At 37.1% G+C, this 16,983-nt stretch overlaps 2 pseudogenes; one reads left to right on the top strand and one right to left on the bottom strand.

The window, feature by feature from the left end:
• The first annotated feature begins 5,072 nt into the window (after nucleotides 1–5,072).
• LOC113178177 (eukaryotic translation initiation factor 4E pseudogene) lies at nucleotides 5,073–5,767 on the top strand (annotated as a pseudogene).
• Nucleotides 5,768–8,229: 2,462 nt separating this feature from the next.
• On the bottom strand, nucleotides 8,230–15,681 carry LOC144256444 (HLA class II histocompatibility antigen, DQ alpha 2 chain-like; annotated as a pseudogene).
• Nucleotides 15,682–16,983: the final 1,302 nt, after the last annotated feature.

The raw sequence follows: 16,983 nt of genomic DNA on the forward strand, positions 1-16,983 counted from the left end.
TGGCATATTGATAAAAGAACAATGACAGAGCAAAATTTTCTTTAGCTGATTAGGAAGATAAGAGTTTATTACAAGGATTAATATAGCTCAGAGAATTACCCTGGGAATAGAAGGAGCTGAATAAGGCGACTGAAGAAGCCACTCCCTCTTCTCTAACCAGTAAACCACATTGGTTGGGACAGCCACATGGGGAAGCCCCTCCATTTAGTGAGCTGCTCTGATCAATTTGCACTGGTAAAGGGGACTTGCTTCATGTTGCCTCTTTACATCCCTAAAGTGAGTTATCAGATATGAAGATCTCTCCTCATTCTAATACAGAAAAATAAGGTAATTTTTCAGCTGAAAGAACATCTAATCATGTTCAACTCTCACCAGAATGCTTCTGATTAGTCAATCTAAATGATGCCAAAGGTTACCCAGGAAGCATCCTCTTCACCGTTGCACCTTCTGAAGTCAGGATGAATGCACTGGAAGAGGTTGAGAGCTGTTTGATTCCAACCCAGTACATATAGGAATAGGGCACTCTTAAAATTGTTTCCACTTCTTTTAGTAGCATAAGTAACTTTCAGATCAAATCTTCTTCCATGGAAATTATGAGTGATGGTCTTATTCCAGATTAAATCATGTGCAAATCAATGGCTTTTTGGCCTAACAGGCCTTTTCTATTTAATGTAACAACAACCACTCCAAAATAAATTCAAGTTAATCTTTTCCTTAAAACTCACAGAGCATTAATTTAAATTTAATTCTTTACAAGAAATAATTGACTTGCCTTGTCTTATGCTCTATTTTAATATATTTTTACGATTTGTTTACTTTAATAAATGATGTCCTTCTTCCTTTTTCATCTCTTAAACCATAAGTTCTGGTCTCAGTGGAGAAAAGTCAGCATTACCACAGTGTCCCTTTGAGTCAGCTGTGGCCAGAAATTTTCAGAAAATAACAGAGTAATCCAAGTAACTTCCTTCACTATGTCTTTTTCTGTGGTTTTACTCACTCATGACATAGCATTCTTTTTGTCTCCCAATTAACTTAGTTATATTGTCTCTCTATTTTTTGCTCTCATATGCAAAGTTGGTCCCTGCTTTAGGAGTTGCACTTACTGTTCTTGTTAACTGGAGTGTTTTGCTGTAGATTTTGAATAGTTGGCTTTTTCTTGTCATTCAAGTCTCAATTTAAATAGTATATATGAGACTAGCCATACCTACTCATTCCTTCAATTATTTTTTTTTCCTTTAGGGAGCATTCATTACCATCTAATTTGAAATATTACCTGGCTTATATTATGTAATGAAACAAATAACATATGTATACATTAATCTCACTAAGATGTTAACCCCAATTTTAGATGACACCAATCACTATAATATATTAGGAAAAAATAAAATAAAGAAGAAAGAAATGAGCATTAGAGATATGTGAGACATTATCTAATCATCTAATATAATTAAAATTGTTCTAGAAAAAAGTGATAAAGGATGCAGGAAAGAAAAAGTTAATGGCAGAGAACTTTCTAAAACCAATTAAAGACAAAACACAGGTTCAAGAAACTCAACTTCAACCATAACATAGGCAAAAAAAATATGCCTAGAAATAGCATGAATAACTTGCTGGAAACCAAAGATAAAGGAAAAACTTTCAATTGATGAGAGGAAAAAATGCATTAAAAAATAAGAGTTAGAATTAACTTTCAACAGAAAGAATGGAATCCACAAAACAACGGAAAACATCATTAAAATACATCAAGAACATCCTCGGCCCCCCAAAAACCTAGAATCCCAAAATCTTCTAAAACATTCTTTACCAGTAATGCTCAGAATCTTTCTGTTCTGGCCAAGTTGGAACACAGCTCACTATAGTCTCTCTTTCCCAGTGATCATAATGAAAAATATTGAACAGAACGTGTAAAGAGTCACCCATGGACCTTGAAAAGTAACTAGTAGCAGGAGGGAAGTGGAACCTGAAGAAATGGCAGTCAGGGAGGGGGTTCCTGGTTCTTTTCTATTTTCTCTCTTGGCTTTGATAGGGGTAACTGTGGTCATGGAGCAGACAGAGAAATCTCCAAAGGCACTCCCTGTTTCTAGCCAGAAGATTGGAAAGGGGAAAGTTAAAGAGAGTATGTGGGAAATATACATTGTTTGTTTTTGCTTTATTTTCTTTTTTCTTTTTCTATTCTAGCTCTGTTCTGGGCATGGCCAAAACTATGAAGCTGCACTCAGTTTCTGTAATGGAGGCATTAAAAACCCTGAGAGCAAAACACAATTGATGACCATAAAAACTGTGATTTACAGAGCTTGTGGGTATTTCCACATTATTTTTCTCTATTTTATTTTGCCATTTTGCCTCAAAAGCAGCTCTAATTGGGAACTATTACTGGAAACTACTTTGGGAGAAGCTCATCTTTCTGGACTGAGAAACTAGTAAAGGGACCTATAGGAACTGGAGTGTGTGGAGAAATGGCACAGAGGGGAGAGTCATTCTATGAATTCTTCATCATAACTCTTCGGGATCCCAGACTCCCCAAGCTGCACCTGATTGGCACAGTCTTCCAACAGCTCACCAAATGCATGAGCAACTGGGCTATGAAATAAACCACCATCCAAGTGCCAGACAAAACACTGAGTGCCATATGCTCAGGGCAGGTACAGAGCAGCATTGCAAAGGATTCAGAAACTGTACTGACATCAGTGCTACCATCCACAGAGATGAGACAGAGCTTGCCTTTTAATCCCGATGATGTTAGTTGCCTGCTAAAGCAAAAATTTCAACATTCTCCAGAGGATTTATTAGGACACAGAGCCCACATGTATATTCAAAATGTTCAGAATATAATCCAAACTTATTTGGCACACAAATAATCCTGAGGAAACATGACCACTTCTAGAAGTTTTTAGCAGGGAACACCACATTAAAAAAATGGAGCTGGGTGTGGTGGCACATGTCTGTAATTCCAGTAGCTTGGGAAGCTGGGAAAGGAGAATCACAAGTTCAGGGGCAGCCTCAGCAATTTATGGAGGCCTTAAGCAACTTAGTGGGACCCTGACTCTAAATAACAAATAAAAAACTGTCTGGGGATGTTGCTTAGTTGTTAAGTGTCCCTGGTTTCAATCCCCTATATACCCGTCAAGTGTAATTTGGAATAAAAAGTGACCTAAGGAAAATAAGAATTCACTGACAGATTCAATAGCACAATGGAAATGACAGGCAAAAGCACAAATTATTTTGAAGATGGGTGAATATTCAGTATACAATTGGTAAAACAAAATGAGTATTAAAGAATTGGACAGAGATTCAGGGTCATGTGTGACAATATCAAAAGGTCTAATGTTCATGTCACTGGAGCCCCAAAGAAGAGACGAAAGGTATTAGTTGCATAAAATGTTCTTGGAAAAGAAATAATTCCATGTTCAAATACAGAAATTTACAAACTGAATAGTCTTAGTGAACCCTGTAAAACAAGGACCAGAACCATTCTAATCCAATTACTGAAGATTAAAGATAAAACATCTTTAAAAGAGACAGAGAAATATGATAAACTAGATATAAGTAAACAATGATAGCAAAGTGAGGCGACTGAGAAGACAAAACCTGTGGTTCCCCATCAGGGAAGCCAGCTGGGCAGGTTGGAATGCCAGCCCAGGGTGAGGGAAAGCCCAAATGTGTGGTAGAGTCAGGAGAAGATGAATACCAACAGCAGTTTGGGGGCTATCAGGTATTGGAATATCCTTTAATTACCTTCTTTATTAGGTCTTTTATAATGACTATAATCATCCATAAGCATGAAGACTCAGTGAAGCAATAGGTTTAATGAGGGTTGTCATTGGATCTTGGCAGTAGAAGGGCTGAAATATGGTCCCTCCACCATGACATTGTGGTCCATGTGATGTCAGCTGCAGTTGCTGTGGGAGGTTATGAGGAAATCCAGACTCCCTCCCTCAAGCACATCTTGTTCTGATACTCAGAGCCATCTACAGGGCCCATCTGGCCTATGTTAACGTGAAGCCTAGGAACTTAGGGGTGCCAGTGCCCCTGGAGGCAGTCCTCAACCAATAGGGGTAAAAGACAATAGGTAAGACTTTTGTCCTTCAGGTGACGGTTAGGGAAAGTGTTCTGCCTACTGTGCAGCAATATCATCTCTATTGCCCAGGTAGTAATTTTAACAGCACTTCCCTTTTTGTGTGTGTGTTTCCCCCTCCTTTACCCTTTCCCTATCCTTTTCCATCATTTCTGTTCCCAATTAAACCACCTGTACCTAAGTCCTTGTCTTAGACAGGGGATACCAGTTTCAGATGAGTTAGCTATCTGTGTGATCCTCATTAAGGGCCAGGCTAAATGCCATAGAGAAATATGCTGTACTTTATGTTTTACCAATAATATGGACCTATGCTTAATTTTCCCCCTCAAACTATACTTATTTCTTTTTCTAATATAATTTCTTATCTCAAGATCAGTAACAGGTTTCTAGTAACATTTATTCTTTTGTAAATTTGAAAAGATAAGAAATCACTAGTTTTTTAATATGACAGAGTTGTTGAAACTGTTGTCCTACATTGCTTATCTGAGAGCCATGTGTCCCTTGTACATGATTAACAGAACCCTTAAACAGAGTCTAGAAGCAAAGGAATAAATTATCAATCCCTTTGGTATTTTCCTATCAGCACATGCAAGATATCTTTTTTCACAATTTTACAACACAAGACAAAAACATTTATTTAGATCTGAATCATTGTTTATTCATTTTGTCAATATAAAACTTGAAAGAAAATGATTCATTCATGCTTTTAAAAATTAATATCTGCAAGAATGAAATCTAAACCAAACAGATCTTCTGGGTCACAGGATACCAAACCCTGATTTATTATTTTTAAATGCTGCTTTCCCACTTTTTACTAACTTGCTAAACCACTTCCCTCTTTCTTTCTTTTTTTATAAGATTTTTACTTTTCCATGAAGTACTCACCTCTTCCCTCTTGTCTTGATTTGTGTCACATGAGACCTGCCACTTCCAGTTTCGGGTCTAAGTTTGGCATTTGTAACTTAGCCTCAGACATCACTGGGGAGATTCATGTAGGATGGTGACTGTGGAACTGGGAACCACCCCTACTGCTAATCCCCTGCCTTCAGAAAAGGAGAAAACAGACTCTCATCAGGAGGTTGCTAACCCAGAACACTATGTAAAGCATCCTCTACAGAATAGATGGGCATTCTGGTTTTTTAAAAAATGAAACAAGTAAAACTTGGCAAGCAAACCTTCTACTGATCTCTAGGTTTGATACAGTTGAAGACTTTGGGCCTCTATACAGCCATAGCTAGTTGTCTAGTTATTTAATGCCTGGCTGTGACTACTCAAATGTTAAAGATGATTTTTAGCCTGTATGGGAAGATGAGAAAAACAAATGGGTGGAAGATGTCTCATGACACTGAATAAACAGAAAAGATGAAGTGACCTTGACTGCTTTTGTCTAGAGACACTACTGTGCCTTATTGGAGAATCTTTTGATGAGCACAGTGATGATGTATGTGGATCTGTTGTTCATGTTAGAGCTAAGGGTGATTAGACAGCAACATGGACCTATTGAATGTGAAAACAGAGAGGCTTTTACACATATAGGAAGAGTATACAAGGAAGATAGAGATTGGTTATCAGTCTAATGAAGACACAGCTACTAAGAGAGACTCTATTCTAAAAATAGGTTTGTGTTTAAAAAGAGGCCTTCTGAGTGTTCTCAAAGAAGAATGCCTCAAGCAATTGAGATTTGGGGGCTGAGGTAAAGCCTATTCAAAAGCAGAGTGGACTACATTTAATTTTGATTCCATCTAAATGTAGATAAGATATAAGGAAGTCTCATTTACCTTTGTCTTGTACTTCAATGCTCATTTTAAAAAAATTTACAAATAGAGTGTCCACTATCCCAATCAAAGAATTACAATCCACACAATCCCCCAGATTCCATAAATGTGTTCCTGGCCCATTTTGTATTAGCTTAGTAGAAATGTCATTACAAACAAGTTTTACCCATTGACAATATTCAAAAGAACTTGCATTTCTATACCTTAATAGGAAAAAAAAAGAGTTTTGTTCCATTGTATGCAGGGCATATTTTGCTGGCTTGAAATAGTATGATGCATATAGTTTTCTAGCAATTTTCTCTGTTTATTTTGACAGCATTATATTTACTGTACTCTGGATGATGGCTGCTAGATTTTAATTTATTTGTTTCTCTACTTGATAACACTGATGTTTCTGATTCCAGTTTTCCATTTATTTTGCTTTTGTTTTTTGCCTCATGTAACATGGGTGAAGCATTCAGAAATGTGACACAAAAGTGTAATACAACATAACTTTGTGCATACTTTAATTTTGGGTTTTTTTCCTAACTACAAAAGTTTGCTAAAAATTTATACATTTCATTCAAACCAGTAGCTTATCTTTGTGTGATTTCCTAAACATAATTGTGGATTATAAAATGTAACAACATAATTACATTCCTAAGTAGAATTAGTATGCCTGATTTCATATCTTTATGCTATATTTTAACACTTTGTACTACTTAGGTAATTTTGCTTTGGTTAAAAATGGCTCAAGTAAAAAAGCAGTCCCACTCATTTTAAGATAGTGTGCAAAACTACAAATAAAATGTATACAATGATTTGTATTTTAGACAAAAATATCACTGATATATTCTTTTTGAGGATTTTCCACCTCTTCTAAGAAGAACCATCATTCAGAAGTTATATGGTTCTAGTGAGGGGCCATGGGGAATTAGAAAATATAGAGATTCACACATCCATATTTTGGAGATAAAGCTGAGATCTGGTGGAGCATTGCTCTCTGATAGAGAGGCAGATCTAGAGAGTTACACCAGCAATCTTTATTTATATATGTCTCCTTCTATGCAGCTTTTCCACAGTTGCAATCCACACTTGCAATGTGCAATGTTAGGAGCTTTGTGCAGTGCTCAAGAGGATACATTGTTTAAAATTACTGTTAAGCCAGCAGGCTCAGAAGTAGCAGAGCTGGTGAAACATTGTGGTTAATTAGCATGAAAATTCCTCTATTCTCAGGAGATAAAGTGCCTGAGATCAAGGTTGAAGCTGATAAAACTTGAACAGAGCTTCCTCAGGCAAGGTGTTACCATAGCAGCTAGGCATCCTATACCCTTGCACAGAAACTTTCTCAGGCACCTGGTGTGCCACAGATATAAGGTCATCAAAGACCCCAAATTTCAGTCACTGCTCTCCCATCATCTGTCATTGCTCTCCACAGTTATATACTATTTTTTTCCATATGGTACGCATATGCATATACCTCGAGCACCTAGACTAGGTCATTTAGTGAAAATGGTAGGAGTTAGCATCACTATCTCCTCAATAACCTATTTTGAGGTTACTGAAGGGTATACATTTAAAATATTGGGTTATTAACATGTTCAGGAAATATACAATATTTTATATCATAAAAGTGCCTAAATTATAATGTCCATAATCACAATTTATGAGCTTGAGCATGGAGTAGATTTAAAAGTTTTTATACTATTATAAATGTCCACAGGGGATGAGCCTCTAGCTGCCTCTGCTATAGGTGCCTTTATACATTACATTGCCTCTCGGTGTTTGTTTTCATTTATGTTACCCACAAAAGGAGCAATGTATGGGGCACTTTCTGGGACACACACAGAGCATTTTCTTATTTTCTTGTTCTCACCTCTATCTTCTGTCTGACTAATTCAGAGAGCTTCCATCTGATCTGTGGTGAATTATGGAAGCAGACATCTTGCACCATTCTGCCATCTTCACAAATCCAACATTTGTGGAGAATATTTTGAATTTATGTTCTTGAAAATCCAATTTTTGACTGGAAAAATATTTTATTTCAAGTTTTTGTTTCTTCCAAAGCTTTTAGAATGCTATTTGAAAACTTAAAACTTAAGCATTGCTCTTTCTTTTTTTCACAAAAATACTACATTTAGGAAATAAAGTAGTCACCATTCTCACTGATTCTGAAACTGGTAAAGAAAGAGTGAAAGCAAAAAGGAAATGCAGAATGTAAAAAAAATCTTTTATTATGATACAATATCATTTTGATATTTCAGCTGTGATGTTATTTATACGGTCTGATGAAGAAATTAAGTTCAGGACCTAAGAAATATGGGAGTCCAACCCTGAACTCACAGCCTCCCTATCTTCAGTTCCAGATATGACACATGTGAGTCCTTACTTGTCTATTTTCTATGTTATCACACCTGAGGTCCTATGTTGGCTGTAAGTTCCACAGGAGTTCAGGACTTGGATGATGAGAATGGTGCCTATCACAACACCCATGAGGTCCAGAGGCAACCCCAGGGCACAGACCACAGTCTCTGTCAGCTCTGACTTAGGGGTTGGAAGCTCAGGTTCTGAGAAAAAAGAAACATAGTCACACAACAGGATGAGTCTGAGGGGAAAATGGTGCATGTGCTTGGAAATCCACAAGACAACTAGACCTTGGGAAAGAGTGAAGTCAATTATTGGACAACTTTGAAATTGTGGGAAATAAAGTTGTGGCAATGGGGATTAAAAGGTTAAGGCAAGACAATGTAGCTTGGAAATAGAATTGGAAGGTAGACAAATGATGATGGGATTTCAACATACCCCAGTGCTTGAGGAGCGGCTCTTCTAGGTCCCAGTGTTCCACTTTGCAGTCATAGAAATCCTCAGTGGAGGGGACAAAAGTGAGGTAGCTGAACTTGTGGAAGGAATGGTCACTCTTGGGATAGAAGGTGGTCTCAGCAATACCTTCTGGAACTAAATGTCCATTGCAAAACCAAGTGATATCGATCACAGGAGGAAAGATGTTATCCACTAGACAGATGAGGGTGTTGGGAATGCTCAGGGTCACAGGAGATTTGGGGAACACAGCCACTTCAGGGATTTCTACAATGAAAACAGCACACTTATTGACATTTATGATACCTGCACCTTGAGATTTTTAATCATTTTGGAGGTGCCTAGTATTCCCCAGATACTAATGAGATATTTTCTTGTTTTTTAGAATAATTTTTATACCAGTTACTGCTTCTATTTTTTCACTTTGAAATAGAGAACACATCTCTGTCTTTGGGAATCCACAGGGTGTGTGTGTGTGTGTGTGTGTGTGTGTGTGTGTGTGTGAGAGAGAGAGAGAGAGAGAGAGAGAGAGAGAGAGAGAGAGAGAGAGATGAACCAGCTTAGAGCTTCTTAGGCCAAGAAATTGGGAATATACTTGTGTAGGAATTCAAGGAACATCTCATGGAACCTAGCAGAGAGATATTTAAAGATGAAAAGAATATGATGTGGACTAAGTATTTGCCAAAACGTGGACTAGAAAGGGGGAAGAATTTATGATGTAATGGAAAGAACACCTACCCCCTGGGAATTAGAGATCAGACCTGGAATGTGAGGCAGGTGCAGCGTAGAGAATCAGAATGTGGCCACTTACCATTGGTGGCACGTGTAAAGTTGGAGTTTTTAATCAAAATGTCCAGAATATTTTTGACCACAACAAGGTTTCTCAGGGCTTCTGAAGTTCAATTGTCATGAAATTGCTAAACTCAGGCTGCCTCCACACACCTTTTTTTCCATGTCTAAGTAGAACAGCTCATCTCCATTAAATTTGTATGTAAACTGGCCATAGTCACCATATGTCTGGTAGACATTTGTGCCATAAGTGCCAACATGGACAGCTGGGGAATAACTATTCCACAGCATGAAGATTAGAGTGGGCAGGTGAGATATAGGGAAAGGGAAAAAACTTCATAAACAAGAAGGCATAGGAAATACTGTGAATATTGCAGTGTATTACTCTATTTGGTTGCTATAACAAAATATCATAAACAACCTCTATTATTCTGCTTCTGGAGTCCCAAATCCATGTCTTTCCCAATTGCATTTATTCTATCTCAAGAGTCTCAGAGGTTTTGGACTTGTTTTGGCACCAACATAAAAGTCTAAAGTCCAAACTCCCATCTAAATATCCTCTAAATCAGATATCCCCGATTCAAGGTATTCTGAGGAAAATTATTCTCCAGTTATAAAGCTGTGAAATCAAACAGTTTTGTGACTCCAAAGCACAATGGTGGTGGCAGGTGTGGGGCACGCATCAGATAGATATGCCTGTTACAAAATGGAGAAGTAGGAAAAAAGAAAGGAGTGGCAGGTCTCGAGCAAGTCCAAAACCTTGCAGATAGAAAATAATTTTCTTTGGTTTGATGTTTTGACCTCAAGGGTCTTGCCCAGGGTAGTATTTGGGCCTATAAGGCTCCAGAAGATACTGACCCCATGGCTTTGGGAGGCTCCACTTCATGCCAGTTCTTTATGGTGGCCCTATCTAGGTATTGCCTGTGTGCCTGGGTTGTACTGCCCTGGATCTTCTGGGCATTACTCTAATAGGGGCTTTCTGAAGTGACTTCAGTGTTTCCAGGGCACTTGCCCTCTAGACCTTTATGGATGGTAGCAATTTCAATGTCCTCTGAAATGCATTTGAGGTCATTCTTCCATTGCCTGGGATAACAGGTCCTGGCTTCTCTTTAGATGGCTGACTAACCTTGCCATTGTCTTCAGACTAGCACCTGGCTTTGGTTGAGATGACCAATCCATACTAATCTCCTTACCAAATGGTCTTTTGGCTATAGCCTGCTCTTTCCCAAACAGGCCATCTCATTTTTAACAATATGTATAGGCTGAGGATTATCCAAATTTTGAAGTTCTGCTTATTTTTTATTACCAGTTTCATTTTAAGTATTTATCATATAGTACAAATAGCCAAGAATATTCAAGTTACACCTCCAACACTATGCTTCGAAATTTCCTTACCCAAATATACAATTTAATTTCTCACAAGATCTACCTTCTAGGAAACACTAGGATACAAACACAATTCAACTACATTCTTTGCCATAATGAGGATCACCTTTACCACAGTTCCTAATAACATGCTCTTCATTTTCAACTGAGGCCTCATCAGAATGACCTTTACTTCTGAAAATCTACAAGCATTTTTTAAGGATCACTTTGATTCTTAGGAATTACTTAGCTATTCACTAAGGAGATCGAGGCTCTCTTTTTATAGCTCTCTTCTTTTCCTTTTGGGCCTCTGCAAGAATCACCCTTCACATTCTGTCCATGATTGTGTGAACCTTTTATAGCACACAGCAGAAAATCTTTGCAGCCTGTATCCATTTTGCAGTTCCAAAGCTGTTACCATACTGGTTACACCAGTACTGAACCCTTTCCTGGTACCTATTTTCTATCTTAGTCCATTTGGGGTTGTTTTAACAAAATTGTATGAACTGGTTGAATTATAAAAAGCAGAAATTTCTTTCTCTCAGTTCTGGGGCTTAGAAAAACCAACATCAGGACACCAGCAGATGTGACTTTTGCAGCGTCTATTCTCTAGAAGGCCATCTTTTCACTATAACTTCAATAGCAGAAGGGGCAAGTGAGGCTGGATGCAATAGCATACACCTGTAATCCCAGTGACTCAGGAAGCTGAGCCAGGAGGATCGAAGTTCAAAAGCAGCCTCAGCAACTTGGCAAGGCCTAAGCAATTTAGTGAGACCCTGTCTCCAAGCAAAAAAAAAAAAAAAAAAAAAGAAAGAAAGAATTGGGGATATACTCAGTGGTAAAACACCCCTAAGTTTAATCCCTAGTACAAAAGAAAGAAAAAATAAAAAGCCAGTGAGAATTCTTAGAAATATCTTATAGGGGCACTTGTCTCAGTCTAATAACCTATTAAAGTCCCAATCTCCTAAACCATCACCTCAGAAGGTAGGATTTGAACATACAAATTTGGGTAAAGGGACTAATAGCATGTGGTTTCCTACTTTGCATAATCTGATGTAAAAGTCCCCATTTCTGTCTTTTCCCTCTTCCAGTTATCGAGAGATAAGTTTGAAAAATTGACTAAGATGTAAATTTTAATTAACTAAAAATTAAGTTTCTGTTCATTCTTATTGGCTTTTCCACGATATTGTATACTTCATGAGAAATAGGGATGTTATGTCTTATCCACTTGTGTACCTTGAGTACTTAGTAGACTTCATGGCACATAGTAGAAATTCAGTAACATTTGTTAGATAAATAAATAATTGATGATTAGGAAATATTTTAAAGATTACACTGTGTTTCATTTTTTGTACATTTCTTTGCTTGGATTTTTTGGGGGAGGTTAAAATTTAATGATTGTTTCAATGTCCATGACATAGCCGTGTAAAGATCTAGAGAGGAGGCTGATATGTACTGGGGTGAGTCACAGATTAAGAAGGTATTGTGGAAATAGAACGGAACAGCAGACAGAGTAACAATGATGTAATTTAATCTGTTTTGCCCTCCTTCTAGTGCTTTGATGGTTAGGTGTGACTGGACTTGGAGTTTGGGCTGCCAGCTGAGACTAACTTATTTCTAAGTCCCTAGGTTTTCCATCATACATTATCCCAGTTTTCTGAGACAAAAAAAACCAAAATGTTACACTTATAATAATGCCAAACCTTGGCACTTACAGAGCTCTTTATTATTTAGAATACACATTTGATTATTTATTTTATTTGTATGTTTCTCAGAATATTGTTTTAATTAATTATACACATGGGAAATCTGAAGATCAACATATGGAATTGACTTGCTCAATGTCATTCTGCTAATCATTTTAATTTTCCCATTCTTATGATCTTCAGTCAAATTTTTTCCCCTTGCCTCTAAAACTCAAATTTGGAAAATATAAATTATGTTGGGAAAAAATCAAAAGTGACATACTATTTTCTGAATGGCAAAAACATTTATGGACTTAGTTATCCTAAGAAAAAGAATAAAATAAGAATAAATCAGCAATCACTTTGGAAAGAGTTTAAAGAGGGCGAGGAGTAGTAGGTTCATAATCTGCTATGAAAAGAAAGCAATATACTTGGAGAAAGATCTCTAATATCAGGAGTTATCATAAATTAAGGCTATAATAGTGCTTGAGTATATCATTTGGTTCTGAGTTTAGAAAGACAATAATACCCTTCATGAATACTCAGTGAGAGGTAGACATTGTAGAATTCAGTGTAGTTACTAACATTAGGTTTTAGGGGTTTTGGTTCCTTAGAGGGAAAATAAGTATAACAATTCAGATTCAGGGGAACTGTGGTTTCATATACTACTATGGGGAGACAAATTCAGTCAGGTTTTTTCAATTTTCTTTCACAGTCCTAAATCCTCAACCATGTACTCACCCACTATGTCTTCACCTCCACAGGGGCTCTGGATGGCCAGTAGGGTGAAGGCTCCCAGGATCAGAACTTTCTTTATGGCCACCCTCCTCCAAGGGAAACCTCAGAAGTCACTTTTCTGAATGGGGGAAGGGATGAGAACTGTGCAAAGAAAGTGACCTAAGGAGAACTCCTGGAAGAAAGCATTAGGAGGAGCCCAGAGCTACCCTGGCTGTCTTGAGTTTCAACCCATTAGAGAATCCCTTGGAGCTGACACCTCAGTTGCCAGTTGAAGTACTTTTACAAAGAGACCAGGAAGGAGCCTGTGAACTTCCCCTGTGTTGAATGCTGTAGGAGCACAGATTCACAGTGGAGCAGGGGGAACTTTCATTCTGTAGATGCATGACAGGAACAGCAACCTCCATGTGCCCTGGCAGAATGTGCAGATCTAGGGAGGAGCCTGGAGGTGGATGTTGCTGGGAAGCCTCATGGATTGCCGCAGTCCGGCTGCAGCAAAATAACCGGGGGGTGACGAACAACTTGTGTACATTGATACAGCAGGAGTGGGAGCCATTTATTGTAGGACTGGAGGGGTATATATACACCACACAGCTTATCTTAATTAACATAAACTAGATATAGCAGTCAACCAATAAGGACTCTCCACACTTAATGGCTCCCTGGCATTACTTCACAAACCACTCCCTCTGCAAAATGCCAGGCGCCATCTTGACTTATTTACAGACTCTAACAATGGATGGTCACTGTGTTGTGTCTATTGAGTCTATATTAATTATTATTGCTCCAGGAAATCTTCATTGTGTCATGTCCCACTCCACCCCACTCCACATCCCTCCTCCTAGTGTTTTTGGTGACTGGGACATTAGACAAACCAAATAAGCAAAATTTTGTTTTCAATGGGTTTTTCTATATTTTGGGTTAGTTTTGTTCTCAAAAAGATCTCAATTAGTAGGAATCAAATACATTTTATTTTGCCCTACTTCTGTACTTCCAATTAAGCAAATTCTTTATTCATAGTCTCAAAAGCCCCAGAATTTTAAACATCTGTATTTTCAAATACTTAAAAAAATTGTAGTATCAAGTAGAACCACCTACACTGACATGTCCTTTTCTACATCTTCCCGATTTTTTTTCTGCTTTATGTGCTCCTTATGGTCTGTCTGTGTATGGTGTTACATATTTTAAATTGAAGTTCGTGGATATGGTCATCAATGATAACTGCCTCCGTTAATTATGACTTCCAGAAACTATGAGCCACTGTGGAGTTTCACATCTATCTAAAGTTAGCATTAAAACTTTTGGCAGAGATTTTTGAGGCTACTGAAAGTCTTATGCTTCAGTATTACCACATATGCATCTGTAATTAGAAGATGTTTCTGTATTTACTCAGAACCTATTCCATTTACACTGTAGCTTCTAACTTTCTGTATAGCACACCATAATTATTCCTTTTATCATTCTAACTTATGTTCTGTCTTTACAAGTTTCTTGAGTTTTTAGCAGTAGACCAAACACTTTTTGCAATTTGATCTATTATTTTTGATAAAAATTTTATTTAATAGCCTGAGAATTTTAATGCATGAGACCTGAACACCATCAAACAGTGTCTAGTTTCAGAGCTCAGATAGGATAAAGGAAAATCCAGGCAAATTCCTGCTACCAGATAATAGATGGCAGATTTGTATGTGCATGCATGCATTTGTGTGTGTATTTTGCATGCAACTTTGAGGAATTGAGGATATCAGTTACTTTTTCTGTTTTTCTGTCTCCTTTTTCCATTACACATTTTCCCCCTTTTTGGTACTGGGTATTGAACCCAGGAAAATTCTACCACTGATCTATACCCCCAGCCCTTTTTAATTTTTTTTTTTTTTGACACAGGATGTCACTTACTTGCCAAGGCTGGCCTCAAACTTGTGATCCTCCTGTCTGAGCTTCCCAAGTTGCTGGGATTTTCGGTGTGCACCACTGTGCCCAGGTATCCACTACACTTTTAAACACTTCTTGGATGTTTTGAGTTTAACGTGGTAGCTTTACATTCAGCAAAACAAAATTATTAACATAATCATCTGAGTAAAAAGAATGAATAACATTTTGAAAAATGACTAACAAAAGGTTTTCTTTTTTTGATGAGGAAAGAAAATGTTTCTCTTGCTAATTTAGTGGAAGGAGATGGAAGGGTAAATAATGTAAAATTTTCTAACAATTTGCTAGTATTGTCAAACATTTAGAAGTATAGTGAATGGTATACCATACTCATTCTTCTTTTTTTAATGCAGGTTTTCTGAGTGATTCCCTGAAGAGCACTCAAGTTAGTATTAGTCAACATGTATAATACAATAAAAATCTGTATTTTTTCAAGTGCTGTAAAATCAATATTTTGCTATTAGTTCCATAACCTCTTTGTAGTCACAGCATCCACCTGAGGTCGAAGTTCATCATGTTTTGAGTTTGACATGGTAGCTTTACATTCAGCAAAACAATATTTTAACATAATCATCTGAGTAAAAAGAATGAATAACATTTTGAAAAATGACTAACACAAGGATGCTTTTACATGGTAGCAGACCTGAGCAAGACGGAGGATAGTGCATGGACTTCATATTAAAAAGACAAGAATTTGGGGCTGGAGTTGTGGCTCAGTGGTAGAGCACTTGCCTGGTACACGCGAGGCACTGGGTTTGATCCTCAGCATCACATAAAAATAAATAAACCAAATAAAGGTATTGAGTCCATCTACAACTAAAAAAGTGTATTTAAAAAAGACAGGAATTTAAGTTCTCTCTCATGTATCAGCTACATAGCTTTGGACAATTGATATACTTAATTTTAGCCCAGTGTTCTTATCTGTAAAACAGAAATGATAAGTCTTACTTTATAAATAATTGATATGTAACCTAAATCATATGTAAAAATACAGCATTCAGTTAGTTGGCATAAGCTCTTCATAAATCTCCTTTCATCACTTTGCTGTCTGTAGAATCTGTAATGATAGACCTACTTTCAATTTTCTTACTGGTAATTTCTCTTTCTCTCTTCTTTCCTGGAAGTTTATACATTTTTATTAATCATTATACAGAATCAACTTTAGTGTTTGATAATGCTGTTTGCCAGTTTTCTTTTTTATTGGTATCTGATTTTAGTTTTATTAATTTTTCTTATACTTTCTTTGGGTCTATGACGTTTTTCCTACCTTCTCAAGGTTGAAATTCATATCACTAATTAAACTTTTCTTAAGTTTCAGTGCACATATTTTAAAGGGATTAATTTCCCTTCTAGTCTAACTTTAACTGAATCTCATATATTTTGTTATAGTGTTGTTCCAACACTTTGCTAACAATGATCTAACTGTCCGTTTCTGATTTGTGTTCCAAGGTAGATAAGAAACTCATATGTAACCCACTGTTACAATATAACCAAAAGGCAGAAAATACTATAAATTTTAAATTAATGCATAAGTAGGTAAATAAATACCAAAATCTATCGAAGCTACATTGACTACTGGTTTAATGACTAATCTAATGGATACTGACTGGAGAAGAAGGTAGTGCATGGGGGGGTTTCAGAGGAATAGACAGAAAATCAACCTTGTAAAAACAACCTTCTATTCTGAATAAAGACATTTTGAAAACTAGCCTGGGACCTAGAATACAGGATGCTGTATTCTGCACTTGTGAAATCTAATGAAAGGGGCTTGAATGTGGATAGAATCAGAGGTGATAGACTTGGGAAGGTGTTGATCTTGGGAGTAGAGTGGGGA

Source organism: Urocitellus parryii, chromosome 8 (genome assembly GCF_045843805.1).
Source record: "Urocitellus parryii isolate mUroPar1 chromosome 8, mUroPar1.hap1, whole genome shotgun sequence".
In the NCBI taxonomy this organism is placed as follows: domain Eukaryota; kingdom Metazoa; phylum Chordata; class Mammalia; order Rodentia; family Sciuridae; genus Urocitellus; species Urocitellus parryii.